The 15,275-nt window shown below is 42.7% G+C and overlaps 2 long non-coding RNA genes across 2 annotated transcripts in view; both read right to left on the minus strand.

Moving 5' to 3' along the window:
- Positions 1 to 3,510: 3,510 nt before the first annotated feature.
- LOC135570308 (uncharacterized) lies at positions 3,511 to 8,037 on the minus strand. The gene is made up of 3 exons (XR_010463512.1): positions 7,875 to 8,037; positions 4,680 to 4,743; positions 3,511 to 3,591 (listed from the first exon to the last, which is right to left on the minus strand). It is a non-coding gene; the product is annotated as an uncharacterized LOC135570308 (long non-coding RNA).
- Positions 8,038 to 10,740: 2,703 nt separating this feature from the next.
- The window catches only part of LOC135570307 (uncharacterized), a 67,186-nt gene continuing 62,651 nt past the window's right edge, over positions 10,741 to 15,275 (minus strand). The window contains exons 2-3 of the long non-coding RNA XR_010463511.1: positions 13,660 to 13,830; positions 10,741 to 10,888 (exon numbers count right to left, since the gene is read on the minus strand). This is a non-coding gene — a long non-coding RNA (uncharacterized LOC135570307). The remainder of the gene's footprint in view (positions 10,889 to 13,659; positions 13,831 to 15,275) is intronic.

The following is a 15,275-nucleotide window of genomic DNA, read 5'->3' on the forward strand; positions in this document are numbered from 1 at the left end:
ATCACTATAATCCCTACTATATCACTATAATCCCTACTATATCACCATAATCCCTACTATATCACTATAATCCCTACTATAATCACTATAATCCCTACTATATCACTATAATCCCTACTATATCACTATAATCCCTACTATATCACTATAATCCCTACTATATCACTATAATCCCTACTATATCACCATAATCCCTACTATATCACTATAATCCCTACTATATCACTATAATCCCTACTATATCACTATAATCCCTACTATATCACTATAATCCCTACTATATCACCATAATCCTACTATATCACTATAATCCCTACTATATCACTATAATCCCTACTATATCACTATAATCCCTACTATATCACTATAATCCCTACTATATCACTATAATCCCTACTATATCACCATAATCCCTACTATATCACTATAATCCCTACTATATCACCATAATCCCTACTATATCACCATAATCCCTACTATATCACCATAATCCCTACTATATCACCATAATCCCTACTATATCACTACAATCCCTACTATATCACCATAATCCCTACTATATCACTACAATCCCTACTATATCACTATAATCCCTACTATATCACTATAATCCCTACTATATCACTATAATCCCTACTATATCACCATAATCCCTACTATATCTATATCACCATAATCCCTACTATATCACTATAATCCTACTATATCACTATAATCCTCCCTACTATATCACTATAATCCCTACTATATCACTATAATCCCTACTATATCACTATAATCCCTACTATATCACTATAATCCCTACTATATCACCATAATCCCTACTATATCACCATAAATCACCTAATCCCTATATCACTATAATCCCTACTATATCACTATAATCCCTACTATATCACTATAATCCCTACTATATCACCATAATCCCTACTATATCACCATAATCCCTACTATATCACCATAACTATATCACCATAATCCCTACTCACTAGCATCACCATAATCCCTACTATATCACTATAATCCCTACTATATCACTATAATCCCTACTATATCACTATAATCCCTACTATATCACTATAATCCCTACTATATCACCATAATCCCTACTATATCACCATAATCCCTACTATATCACCATAATCCCTACTATATCACCATAATCACTATATCATACAATCCCTACTATATCACCATAATCCCTACTATATCACCAATCCCTACTATATCACTATAATCCCTACTATATCACTATAATCCCTGCTATATCACTATAATCCCTACTATATCACCATAATCCCTACTATATCACTATAATCCCTACTATATCAATAATCCCTAGCATATCACTATAATCCCTACATATCACCTATAATCCCTAACTATATACATTCAGTAATCCCTACTGTAGCACAATCACTATAATTAATCACTATAATCCCTAGTAATCAGACATATCACTATAATCCCTCTATATCACTATAATCCCTACTGCAGCTATAATCCCTACTAATCAATTAACAGATAAGACATATCACTAGAATTACTCACAGCAACCAATAATCCCACTGTAATCACTATAATCCCTACTATAGCACTATAATCCCAGCTATATCACCTAATCAATATAATCCCTACTATATCACTATAATCCCTACTGTAATCACTATAATCCCTACTATAATCACTATAATCCACTGTAATCACTATACCTACTGTAATCACTATAATCCCTACTATATCACTATAATCCCTACTATATTACTATAATCCCTACTATATTACTATAATCCCTACTGTAATCACTATAATCCCTATTGTAATCACTCTAATCCATACTATATCACTATAATCCCTACTGTAAACTCTATAATCCCTACTGTAATCACTATAATCTCTACAGTATCACTCTAATCCCTACTGTAATCAATCTAATCCCTACTGTAATCACTCTAATCCCTACTGTAATCACAATAATCCCTATTGTAATCACTATAATCCCTACTGTAATCACTATAATCCTTACTGTAATCACTATAATCCCTACTGTAATCACCATAATCCCTACTGTAATCACCATAATCCCTACTGTATCACCATAATCTCTCCTGTAATCACTATAATCCCTACTTTCTTATAATCCCTACTATATCACTATAATCCCTACTGTATCACTATAATCCTTACTATATCACTATAATCCCTACTTTACCACTATAATCCCTTCTATATCACTATAATCCCTACTTAATCACTATAATCCTTACTGTATCACCATAATTCTCCTGTAATCACTATAATCCCTACTTTCTTATAATCCCTACTATATCACTATAATCCCTACTGAATCACTATAATCCCTACTGTATCACTATAATCCCTACTATATCACTAATATATACCTATTTAACACTATAATCCCACTATATCACTATAATCCCTAGTAATCACTATAATCCCTACTATATCAATAATCCCTACTATATCACTATAATCCCCTATATCACTATAATCCCTACTATATCAGAGACCTACTATATCACTATAATCCCTACTATATCACTATAGAAGACTATATCATTAATCCCTACTATATCACATAATCCCTACTATATCACTATAATCCCTACTATATCACCATAATCCCTACTATATCACTATAATCCCTACTATATCACTATAATCCCTATATATCACCATAATCCCTACTATATCACTATAATCCCTACTATATCACTATAATCCCTCTATATCATATAATCCCCTATATCACTATAATCCCTACTGTATAAGTAGTACTATACATTCACCAGCAATAGTAAACAGTTACTGCAGCAACCATTCAATTAACAGAGAGACATTCAGTTACTGCAGTCAATCAATTAACAGAGAGAGACATTCAGTTACTGCAGCAACCAATCAATTAACAGAGAGAGACATTCAGTTACTGCAGCAACCAATCAATTAACAGAGAGAGACATTCAGTTACTGCAGCAACCAATCAATTAACAGAGAGAGACATTCAGTTACTGCAGCAACCAATCAATTAACAGAGAGAGACATTCAGTTACTGCAGCAACCAATCAATTAACAGAGAGAGACATTCAGTTACTGCAGCAACCAATCAATTAACAGAGAGAGACATTCAGTTACTGCAGCAACCAATCAATTAACAGAGAGAGACATTCAGTTACTGCAGCAACCAATCAATTAACAGAGAGAGACATTCAGTTACTGCAGCAACCAATCAATTAACAGAGAGAGACATTCAGTTACTGCAGCAACCAATCAATTAACAGAGAGAGACATTCAGTTACTGCAGCAACCAATCAATTAACAGAGAGAGACATTCAGTTACTGCAGCAACCAATCAATTAACAGAGAGAGACATTCAGTTACTGCAGCAACCAATCAATTAACAGAGAGAGACATTCAGTTACTGCAGCAACCAATCAATTAACAGAGAGAGACACGTATTTCAGACATTCTGACCTTTTTGAAGAGATCTGCCTGAGCCTGTTAGTCAGGCAGTCCTCCCTCCTCTTCTCTTCCTCCTGTTTCCTCCTCACCTCCGGCAGATTTTTATAGTTCCTGTCAATAAGGAGTCGTCATAATCCCACATACAGTATCCAGTATGGCAGAATATTCAGGTTTAATGCCCAGGGTCCTTTATAAAGGGGCCATCATCCCAGTAGGGTTGGGATATATTCCATTTTCAATTCAATCAATTCAGAAAGTAAACAGACTGGAATTTCAGTTTACTTTCTTAAATTGACTGAACTGAAATATTATTTGGCCCAAAATCAGCATTCCAGACAGTGCTTGTATTGGATTGAATTAAGACTCAGACCAGACCTATAGAGACCTGGTCACATATGAAGAAGACTCCATTAACCTAGACCAGCCCTGTAGAGACCTGGTCACCACCGAAGAAGACTCAATTAACCTAGTACAGTCCTATGGAGACCTGGTCACCTACGAAGACTCCATTAACCTAGACCAGTCCTATAGAGACCTGGTAACCTACGAAGAAGACTCCATTAACCTAGACCAGCCCTGTAGAAACCTGATCACCTACGAAGAAGACTCCATTAACCTAGACCAGTCCTATAGAGACCTGGTAACCTACGAAGAAGACTCCATTAACCTAGACCAGCCCTGTAGAAACCTGGTCACCTACGAAGAAGACTCCATTAACCTAGACCAGCCCTGTAGAAACCTGATCACTTACGAAGAACACTCCATTAACCTAGACCAGCCCTGTAGAAACCTGATCACCTACGAAGAAGACTCCATTAACCTAGACCAGCCCTGTAGAGACCTGATCACCTACGAAGAAGACTCCATTAGCCTAGACCAGCCCTGTAGAGACCTGATCACCTACGCCCATTACACCCATCGGATCACTGAATTGAGACATGATATCTCTCGATTCAACCACAAATCAATCGGCCTAATAAAATGTGGGGATGGAACCAGAGAGAGAGAAGGTGAACCGGCAGAGCAAAAACACTGTTAGAAGGAAGCCAGAAGAGAAAATAAAAGCAATTTTGAACAGATGTTGGTTATACAGGCTTCCACCTCCGTGGTCAGGACTAAGAGAGAGATCGAGAGCGAGAGAGAGCGAGAGAGAGCGAGAGAGAGATGCCAGAATGAGAGATTGAGATGAGGGAACTCACTGCCTGGTTCTGAGCTGCATCTCCTTCCCTGTAATGGCTCTATCTCTGGGTCTGAAAAGGTTATCTGGAAACACACACACACACACACACAATACTGATTATTAACAACAAGAGATTTCTCAAGTTTCTGCTCACCTGAGTTAGAGAGTTTTACAATCGTTTTATTCCCCACCACAATGATAGAGGGATGAGTCAAGAGGTAAACGGACATCCAGAGGTGGGGAAACTGGAATCCGTTTTACCTCATCTTTACCACCTGTCAACCAGACAATACTCCACACAGACAAAACTCTAGATCACCTCTACTCCACACATACAAAACTCTAGATCACCTCTACTCCACACAGACAAAACTCTAGATCACCTCTACTCCACACAGACAAAACTCTAGATCACCTCTACTCCACACAGACAAAACTCTAGAGCACCTCTACTCCACACATACAAAACTCTAGATCACCTCTACTCCACACAGACAAAACTCTAGATCACCTCTACTCCACACAGACAAAACTCTAGATCACCTCTACTCCACACAGACAAAACTCTAGAGCACCTCTACTCCACACAGACAAAACTCTAGAGCACCTCTACTCCACACAGACAAAACTCTAGATCACCTCTACTCCACACATAGACAAAACTCTAGATCACCTCTACTCCACACATAGACAAAACTCTAGATCACCTCTACCCCACACAGACAAAACTATAGATCACCTCTTATCCACACAGACAAAACTCTAGATCACCTCTACTCCACACAGACAAAACTCTAGATCACCTCTACTCCACACAGACAAAACTCTAGAGCACCTCTACTCCACACAGACAAAACTCTAGATCACCTCTACTCCACACAGACAAAACTCTAGAGCACCTCTACTCCACACAGACAAAACTCTAGATCACCTCTACTCCACACAGACAAAACTCTAGATCACCTCTACTCCACACATAGACAAAACTCTAGATCACCTCTACTCCACACATAGACAAAACTCTAGATCACCTCTACTCCACACAGACAAAACTATAGATCACCTCTTATCCACACAGACAAAACTCTAGATCACCTCTACTCCACACATAGACAAAACTCTAGATCACCTCTACTCCACACATAGACAAAACTCTAGATCACCTCTACTCCACACAGACAAAACTCTAGATCACCTCTACTCCACACATAGACAAAACTCTAGATCACCTCTACTCCACACATAGACAAAACTCTAGATCACCTCTACTCCACACATAGACAAAACTCTAGATCACCTCTACTCCAGCACTACTGCCTCCCAGAGAAGATGACTACTGCCTGCCAGAGAAGATGACTTCTGCCTGCCAGAGAAGATGACTACTGCCTGTCAGAGAAGATGACTACTGCCTGCCAGAGAAGATGACTACTGCCTGTCAGAGAAGATGACTACTGCCTGTCAGAGAAGATGACTACTGCCTGTCAGAGAAGATGACTACTGCCTGCCAGAGAAGATGACTACTGCCTGTCAGAGAAGATGACTACTGCCTGCCAGAGAAGATGACTACTGCCTGTCAGAGAAGATGACTTCTGCCTGCCAGAGAAGATGACTACTGCCTGTCAGAGAAGATGACTACTGCCTGTCAGAGAAGATGACTAATGCCTGCCAGACAAGATGACTATATTCACTATCACCTGGAAGAGATATGTTTTTCACTGTTGCAGGCAGGTACAGTTTTTCTTGCATTGATTTGCTTGAATGAGGTCATATCCTGCATTAATTATCATACAGGAAGTGTGCCTTTGTTTTGACAATAGGCAATTCTCCAGTGGATGATCCTTTATAACTCAATGCCATTATCATTGATCTGAGCCAATGATGTAGTTACACACTAGGACCAGCAGGGGGCAGTAAGCACTATGAAATCAGCATACTACCGGGGGTTTGGTTTATTTTTTTCCATTAAAGGGACAATCTTCATTTCAAACCATAACAAAGGTATAACCCCGCCACTGTTTCGGTAAACAAATGAGGGATGGGGATTGAGATATTGTAAAGTGGCTGTTCCACTGGATGTCATAAGGTGAAAGCACCAATTTGTAAGTCGCTCTGGATAAGAGCGTCTGCTAAATGACTTAAATGTAAATGTAAATGAGACATGTAACCTCATGTAACCTCTCTCAAATTCATAGACAGAGCTGTGGATGCAAGGACTGACCATCCATGATATCAACATTACAGTTTAACCATGTTCTGAGGCTGTACAGTGTTTGTTTACAATTACAATGTTTGCAAAGACATTATTTTTTTGGGGGAAACGTATATTTTAGGTTCTGATGGGGTTTGACAGTTGAACTGAGCTCACGGGTATCTATAATTGATTTAAAAGTCTAAAAATCGATTTAGCGAATACAAATTGCCCCTTTTAAAGCTGATATTCAGCAGGGAAATCTGTTGATCCGATGGAAACGCTGCATTGACAGATAAACAAACTCATTACGTCTGAAGGTCAGGGATGTCTGTGACGCCAATCATTTTCTTCCCATGAATAGAGAGACATATATATGAAGAACAAAGAAAAACTGGAACAATATGAACAAACATGTGGGTAGATATCTTGTTTCCGTTGTATCATGTTATGTAGATATACAACGAGCCTGAGGGCCAAATTTGCAGACAGAAGAGAGCTCTGACTATGTGTGTGGCATACAGCCCACTGCAGCTGCACGGCAACAATGGGTGTCATAGTGAAAGAGATGGTGTGAGAGAGAGAGAGAGAGAGGGAGAGAGGGAGAGAGAGAGACAGAGAGAGACAGAGAGAGAGAGAGAGAGAGAAACAGAGAGAGAAACAGAGAGAGAGAGAGACAGACAGAGAAAGACAGAGAGAGAGAGAAACAGAGAGAGAGAGAGAGAGAGAGAGAGAGAGACTGGTTCTGGTGCTGTGTCCTCTATGACAGAGAGAGAAACAGTCAGTGGTACCGTACCACTAAGAGGACTGGTTCTGGTGCTGTGTCCTCTATGACAGAGAGAGAGAAAAACAGAGAGAAAGAGACAGAGAGAGAGACAGAGAGAGAGAGACTGGTTCTGGTGCTGTGTCCTCTATGACAGAGAGAGAGAAACAGAGAGAGAGAGACAGAGAGAGAGACAGAGAGAGAGACTGGTTCTGGTGCTGTGTCCTCTATGACAGAGAGAGAAACAGTCAGTGGTACCGTACCACTAAGAGGACTGGTTCTGGTGCTGTGTCCTCTATGGTGCATCAGCATCATCTCCTCTGGCTGGTGGTCAGAGCGCCTCTCCTCCCTCCTCTCTTCCGCCCGCCTCTCCATCTCTCTCAGTCTGCCCTGAGAGCGACTGATGAAGTGTGGTCTGGATCGCTCCAGAGCCTCCTGTATGTGGGCCAAAAGCAGAGATGTTTTAGTCATTTAGTAGACACTCTTATCTAAAATGACCTACTGTCACTGCTTCAGCAGGGGGCCGAGAACACTGCCCTGAGGTATGCCTGGAACTCCTGATGCTGGCACACTTCATGTGGATGGAGGCTGGCTAGGAGCTGGCTAGGAGCTGGCTAGGAGCTGGTATTCTTCATGAGGAGGGAGGCTGGCTAGGAGATGGCTAGGAGCTGGTACTTTTCATGAGGAGGGAGGCTGGCTAGGAGCTGGCTAGGAGCTGGTGCTCTTCATGTGGAGGGAGGCTGGCTAGAAGCTGGCTAGGAGCTGGCTAGGCGCTGGCTAGGTGCTGGCTAGGAGCTGGCTAGGTGCTGGCTAGGAGATGGCTAGGAGATGGCTAGGTGCTGGCTAGGAGATGGCTAGGAGCTGGCTAGGAGCTGGCTAGGAGATGGCTAGGTGCTGGCTAGGAGCTGGCTAGGAGATGGCTAGGTGCTGGCTAGGAGATGGCTAGGAGCTGGCTAGGAGCTGGCTAGGAGCTGGCTAGGAGATGGCTAGGTGCTGGCTAGGAGCTGGCTAGGAGATGGCTAGGTGCTGGCTAGGAGCTGGCTAGGTGCTGGCTAGGTGCTGGCTAGGAGCTAGGAGATGGCTAGGAGCTGGCTAGGAGATGGCTAGGAGCTGGCTAGGAGCTGGCTAGGAGCTGGCTAGGTGCTGGCTAGGAGATGGCTAGGAGCTGGCTAGGAGATGGCTAGGAGCTGGCTAGGTGCTGGCTAGGAGATGGCTAGGAGATGGCTAGGAGATGGCTAGGTGATGGCTAGGAGATGGCTAGGAGATGGCTAGGAGCTGGCTAGGAGATGGCTAGGTGATGGCTAGGAGCTGGCTAGGAGCTGGCTAGGAGATGGCTAGGTGCTGGCTTGGAGCTGGCTAGGTGCTGGCTTGGAGCTGGCTAGGTGCTGGCTAGGAGATGGCTAGGAGATGGCTATGTGCTGGCTAGGAGATGGCTAGGTGCTGGCTAGGAGATGGCTAGGAGATGGCTAGGTGCTGGCTAGGAGATGGCTAGGTGCTGGCTAGGAGATGGCTAGGAGATGGCTAGGAGATGGCTAGGTGCTGGCTAGGAGATGGCTAGGTGCTGGCTAGGAGATGGCTAGGTGCTGGCTAGGAGATGGCTAGGAGATGGCTAGGTGCTGGCTAGGTGCTGGCTAGGTGCTGGCTAGGAGATGGCTAGGAGCTGGCTAGGTGCTGGCTAGGAGATGGCTAGGAGATTGCTAGGTGCTGGCTTGGAGCTGGCTAGGTGCTGGCTTGGAGCTGGCTAGGTGCTGGCTAGGAGCTGGCTAGGAGCTGGCTAGGTGCTGGCTAGGAGATGGCTAGGTGCTGGCTAGGTGCTGGCTAGGTGCTGGCTAGGTGCTGGCTAGGTGCTGGCTAGGTGCTGGCTAGGAGATGGCTAGGTGCTGGCTAGGAGATGGCTAGGTGCTGGCTAGGTGCTGGCTATGTGCTGGCTAGGAGCTGGCTAGGTGCTGGCTAGGTGCTGGCTAGGTGCTGGCTAGGAGCTGGCTAGGTGCTGGCTAGGTGCTGGCTAGGTGCTGGCTAGGAGCTGGCTAGGTGCTGGCTAGGTGCTGGCTAGGTGCTGGCTAGGAGCTGGCTAGGTGCTGGCTAGGTGCTGGCTAGGTGCTGGCTAGGTGCTGGCTAGGTGCTGGCTAGGTGCTGGCTAGGTGCTGGCTAGGAGCTGGCTAGGTGCTGGCTAGGTGCTGGCTAGGTGCTGGCTAGGTGCTGGCTAGGTGCTGGCTAGGTGCTGGCTAGGAGCTGGCTAGGTGCTGGCTAGGTGCTGGCTAGGTGCTGGCTAGGTGCTGGCTAGGAGATGGCTAGGTGCTGGCTAGGTGCTGGCTAGGTGCTGGCTAGGTGCTGGCTAGGTGCTGGCTAGGTGCTGGCTTGGAGCTGGCTAGGTACTGGCTAGGAGATGGCTAGGTGCTGGCTAGGAGATGGCTAGGTGCTGGCTAGGTGCTGGCTAGGTGCTGGCTAGGTGCTGGCTAGGTGCTGGCTAGGAGATGGCTAGGTGCTGGCTAGGTGCTGGCTAGGTGCTGGCTAGGAGATGGCTAGGTGCTGGCTAGGAGATGGCTAGGTGCTGGCTAGGTGCTGGCTAGGTGCTGGCTAGGTGCTGGCTAGGAGATGGCTAGGTGCTGGCTAGGTGCTGGCTAGTTGCTGGCTAGGTGCTGGCTTGGAGCTGGCTAGGTGCTGGCTAGGAGATGGCTAGGTGCTGGCTAGGTGCTGGCTAGGTGCTGGCTAGGAGATGGCTAGGTGCTGGCTAGGTGCTGGCTAGGTGCTGGTGCATGTTGTGTTACTATTGATTTCTCCCTTACAGAAATGTGTACTGTGTACTGTGTGTTTTCTCGCCGCAGAGGAAAGATATAACAAGATACTGTGCCAGCATGCAACATCTCTGACTTGACTATGCTGAGAGATGAACAGGCCTGTTGTGAAAAGCATTACGCCTGGAGCCCAAGACACGTCTTTCATTATCAAGTTTCATGAGTTCCAAAACTTACTCCAGAACTTCAATTTACCCTGCTGGCTATGAGATGGCTAGGAGCTGGTAACTTCAACTTACCCTGCTGGCTATTCGATGGCTAGGAGCTGGTAACTTCAACTTACCCTGCTGGCTATGAGATGGCTTGGAGCTGGTAACTTCAACTTACCCTGGGTGATGGAATGTTGGCGTTGCTTGTTTCCGGGTCAGAGTCAGAATTCAGGGGAATAAACCCAACATCAATGTGTGTGGTTCTGGTGGTCTTACCAGGGTCTAGTCTGTTGTCATCAGTCCTGTGTCGCACACAACCACCAGCATCCTTCACTAGAAGTGAGTGAGTGAGTGAGTGAGTGAGTGAGTGAGTGAGTGAGTGAGTGAGTGAGTGAGTGAGTGAGTGGTGAGTGAGTGAGTGAGTGAGTGAGTGAGTGAGTGAGTGAGTGAGTGAGTGAGTGAGTGAGTGAGTGAGTGAGTGAGTGAGTGAGTGAGAGAGTGAGTGAGAGAGAGAGAGAGAGAGAGAGAGAGAGAGAGAGAGAGAGAGAGATATGTGTCAACAGTAACCTTGGGAAAATCCTCTGCATTATTATTAACAGCAGACTCGTACATTTCCTCAATGAAAACAATGTACTGAGCAAATGTCAAATTGGCTTTTTACCAAATTACCGTACAACAGACCATGTATTCACACTGCACACCCTAATTGACAACCAAACAAACCAAAACAAAGGCAAAGTCTTCTCATGCTTTGTTGATTTAAAAAAAGCCTTTGACTCAATCTGGCATGAGGGTCTGCTATACAAACTGATGGAAAGTGGTGTTGGGGGTAAAACATACGACATTATAAAATCCATGTACACAAACAACAAGTGTGCGGTTAAAATTGGCAAAAAACACACACATTTCTTCACACAGGGTCGTGGGGTTAGACAGGGATGCAGCTTAAGCCCCACCCTCTTCAACATATATATCAACGAATTGGCACGGGCACTAGAAAAGTCTGCAGCACCCGGCCTCCCCCTGCTAGAATCCAAAGTCAAATGTCTGCTGTTTGCTGATGATCTGGTGCTTCTGTCACCAACCAAGGAGGGCCTACAGCAGCACCTAGATCTTATGCACAGATGCTGTCAGACCTGGGCCCTGACAGTAAATCTCAGTAAGACCAAAATAATGATGTTCCAAAAAAGGTCCAGTCACCAGGACCACAAATACAAATTCCATCTAGACACTGTTGCCCTAGAGCACACAAAAAACTATACATACCTTGGCCTAAACATCAGCGCCACAGGTAACTTCCACAAAGCTGTGAACGATCTGAGAGACAAGGCAAGAAGGGCATTCTATGCCATCAAAAGAAACATAACTTTCAACATACCAATTAGGATTTGAATCAGTCATAGAGCCCATTGCCCTTTATGGTTGTGAGGTCTGGGGTCCGCTCACCAACCAAGACTTCACAAAATGGGACAAACACCAAATTGAGACTCTGCACACAGAATTCTGCAAAAATATCCTCCGTGTACAACGTAAAACACCAAATAATGCATGCAGAGCAGAATTAAAATCTAGAAAAGAGCCGTTCAATTCTACAACCACCTAAAAGGAAGCGATTCACAAACCTTCCATAACAAAGCCATCACCTACAGAGAGATGAACCTGGAGAAGAGTCCCCTAAGCAAGCTGGTCCTGGGGCTCTGTTCACAAACACAAACACACCCTACAGAGCCCCAGGACAACAGCACAATTAGACCCAACCAAATCATGAGAAAACAAAAAGATAATTACTTAACACATTGGAAAGAATTAACAAAAAAACAGAGCAAACTAGAATGCTATTTGGCCCTACACAGAGAGTACACAGCGGCAGAATACCTGACCACTGTGACTGACCCAAAATTAAGGAAAGCTTTGACTATGTACAGACTCAGTGAGCATAGCCTTGCTATTGAGAAAGGCCGCCGTAGGCAGACATGGCTCTCAAGAGAAGACAGGCTATGTGCTCACTGCCCACAAAATGAGGTGGAAACTGAGCTGCACTTCCTAACCTCCTGCCCAATGTATGACCATATTAGAGAGACATATTTCCCCAGATTACACAGATCCACAAAGAATTCGAAAACAAATCCAATTTTGAAAAACTCCCATATCTTTTGGGTGAAATTCCACAGTGTGCTATCACAGCAGCAATATTTGTGACCTGTTGCCACGAGAAAAGGGCAACCAGTGAAGAACAAACACCATTGTAAATACAACCCATATTTATGCTTATTCATTTTATCTTGTGTCCTTTAACTATTTGTACATTGTATATATATATATATAATATGACATTTGTAATGTCTTTACTGTTTTGAAACTTCTGTATGTGTAATGTTTACTGTTAATTTTTGTTGTTTTTCACTTTATATATTCACTTTGTATGTTGTCTACCTCACTTGCTTTGGCAATGTTAACACATGTTTCCCATGCCAATAAAGCCCTTGAATTGAATTGAATTGAATTGAATTGAATTGAATTGAGAGAGAGATAGAGAGTGAGAGATAGAGAGATAGAGAGTGAGAGATAGAGAGAGAGTGAGAGATAGAGAGCTAGAGAGAGAGAGACAGAGAGAGAGAGAGAGAGAGAGAGAGAGAGAGAGAGAGAGAGAGAGGGAGAGAGAGAGAGAGAGAGAGAGAGGAGAGAGAGAGAGAGAGAAGGGGAAAGAGAGAGAAAGAGAGAGAGAGAAAATAGAGGGTGTGTTGATTTCTCGTTCTCTCTCAAACAAATTCAATAATCTTTATATAACAAAGTATTTATCCTTCCAATAACTTTATTTTAACTTTCAATCAAAAATGGGATTTATAATCTGAACTCAAGACAATTATCTGATTATAAAGACAATTTCAGGAACAATTAACTTGACACACACACACAGAGAGAAAACTTAAAGCAAGACACATTGTTTCTCTAAATGCCTCCTCAAAAGTTAGAACCCAGCAACACTTCTGACATTTAACTGAAATTCTTTCAGGTAATTGTCTCAAGGACCGATATTTGTTATGAGCTATGCTCTGTGAAGGTCATTAACGTCTAGGCAAAAACTTTAAAAACATTATCAATACCCAGTGCTTTTCCCCCCTCCGGTGTTGTGGGTGACCTTGAGTCCTGTGTAGAAAGGTCATGTGGTGTTGTCTTCCTCAGGCTCAGTTGTCTCTGGAGTTTGATATGAGCTATGACGGCGGCGACGTTGAGGGCGAGGACAGCCTCAGGAGACTGCTGATGTGACTGGGGCTCTGAAACACAGGACGCCCTGTTAGACAGCCTCAGGAGACTGAGGTGACTCTGAAACACAGGACGCCTTTGTTAGACAGTTAGCGACAAATCAATTTTATTTGGATGACTTTTAGAAAAGAGTTGAAGTTGTGCCAACCAAGATCAATATACATACAATTAAATTAATGATGTATTTTCCTAAGTGACATAGAGAATGTATTACATGAGGAGGTCTGTAATTAATTATGTATTTTACTAAGTGACATAGAGAATGTATTACATGAGGAGGCCTGTAATTAATGATGTATTTTCCTAAGTGACATAGAGAATGTATTACATGAGGAGGTCTGTAATTAATGATGTATTTTCCTAAGTGACATAGAGAATGTATTACATGAGGAGGTCTGTAATTAATGATGTATTTTCCTAAGTGACATAGAGAATGTATTACATGAGTAGGCCTGTAATTAATGATGTATTTTCCTAAGTGACATAGAGAATGTATTACATGAGGAGGCCTGTAATTAATGATGTATTTTCCTAAGTGACATAGAGAATGTATTACATGAGGAGGCCTGTAATTAATGATGTATTTTCCTAAGTGACATAGAGAATGTATTACATGAGGAGGTCTGTAATTAATGATGTATTTTCCTAAGTGACATAGAGAATGTATTACATGAGGAGGTCTGTAATTAATGATGTATTTTACTAAGTGACATAGAGAATGTATTACATGAGGAGGCCTGTAATTAATGATGTATTTTCCTAAGTGACATAGAGAATGTATTACATGAGGAGGTCTGTAATTAATGATGTATTTTACTAAGTGACATAGAGAATGTATTACATGAGGAGGCCTGTAATTAATGATGTATTTTCCTAAGTGACATAGAGAATGTATTACATGAGGAGGTCTGTAATTAATGATGTATTTTACTAAGTGACATAGAGAATGTATTACATGAGGAGGCCTATAATTAATGATGTATTTTCCTAAGTGACATAGAGAATGTATTACATGAGGAGGTCTGTAATTAATGATGTATTTTCCTAAGTGACATAGAGAATGTATTACATGAGGAGGTCTGTAATTAATGATGTATTTTCCTAAGTGACATAGAGAATGTATTACATGAGGAGGCCTGTAATTAATGATGTATTTTCCTAAGTGACATAGAGAATGTATTACATGAGGAGGCCTGTAGTCCTTGTTGGAATTAAATCCCCTTCGTGTGGAAAAACATTTAGGCCATAACAATGACAAAATTACAGGATACAAGAGGCTAATTGTTATATTCCATGTGTATCTCTGTGTTGTTGTATGTGTCGAACTGCTTTGCTTTATCTTGGCCAGGTCGCAGTTGTAAATGAGAACTTGTTCTCAACTAGCCTACCTGGTTAAATAAAGGTGAAATCAAAATAAATTTAAAAAATTAAAAATACACTTTTCCTGCCAGTCCTG

Source organism: Oncorhynchus nerka, unplaced genomic scaffold (assembly GCF_034236695.1).
Source record: "Oncorhynchus nerka isolate Pitt River unplaced genomic scaffold, Oner_Uvic_2.0 unplaced_scaffold_989, whole genome shotgun sequence".
Classification (NCBI taxonomy): domain Eukaryota; kingdom Metazoa; phylum Chordata; class Actinopteri; order Salmoniformes; family Salmonidae; genus Oncorhynchus; species Oncorhynchus nerka.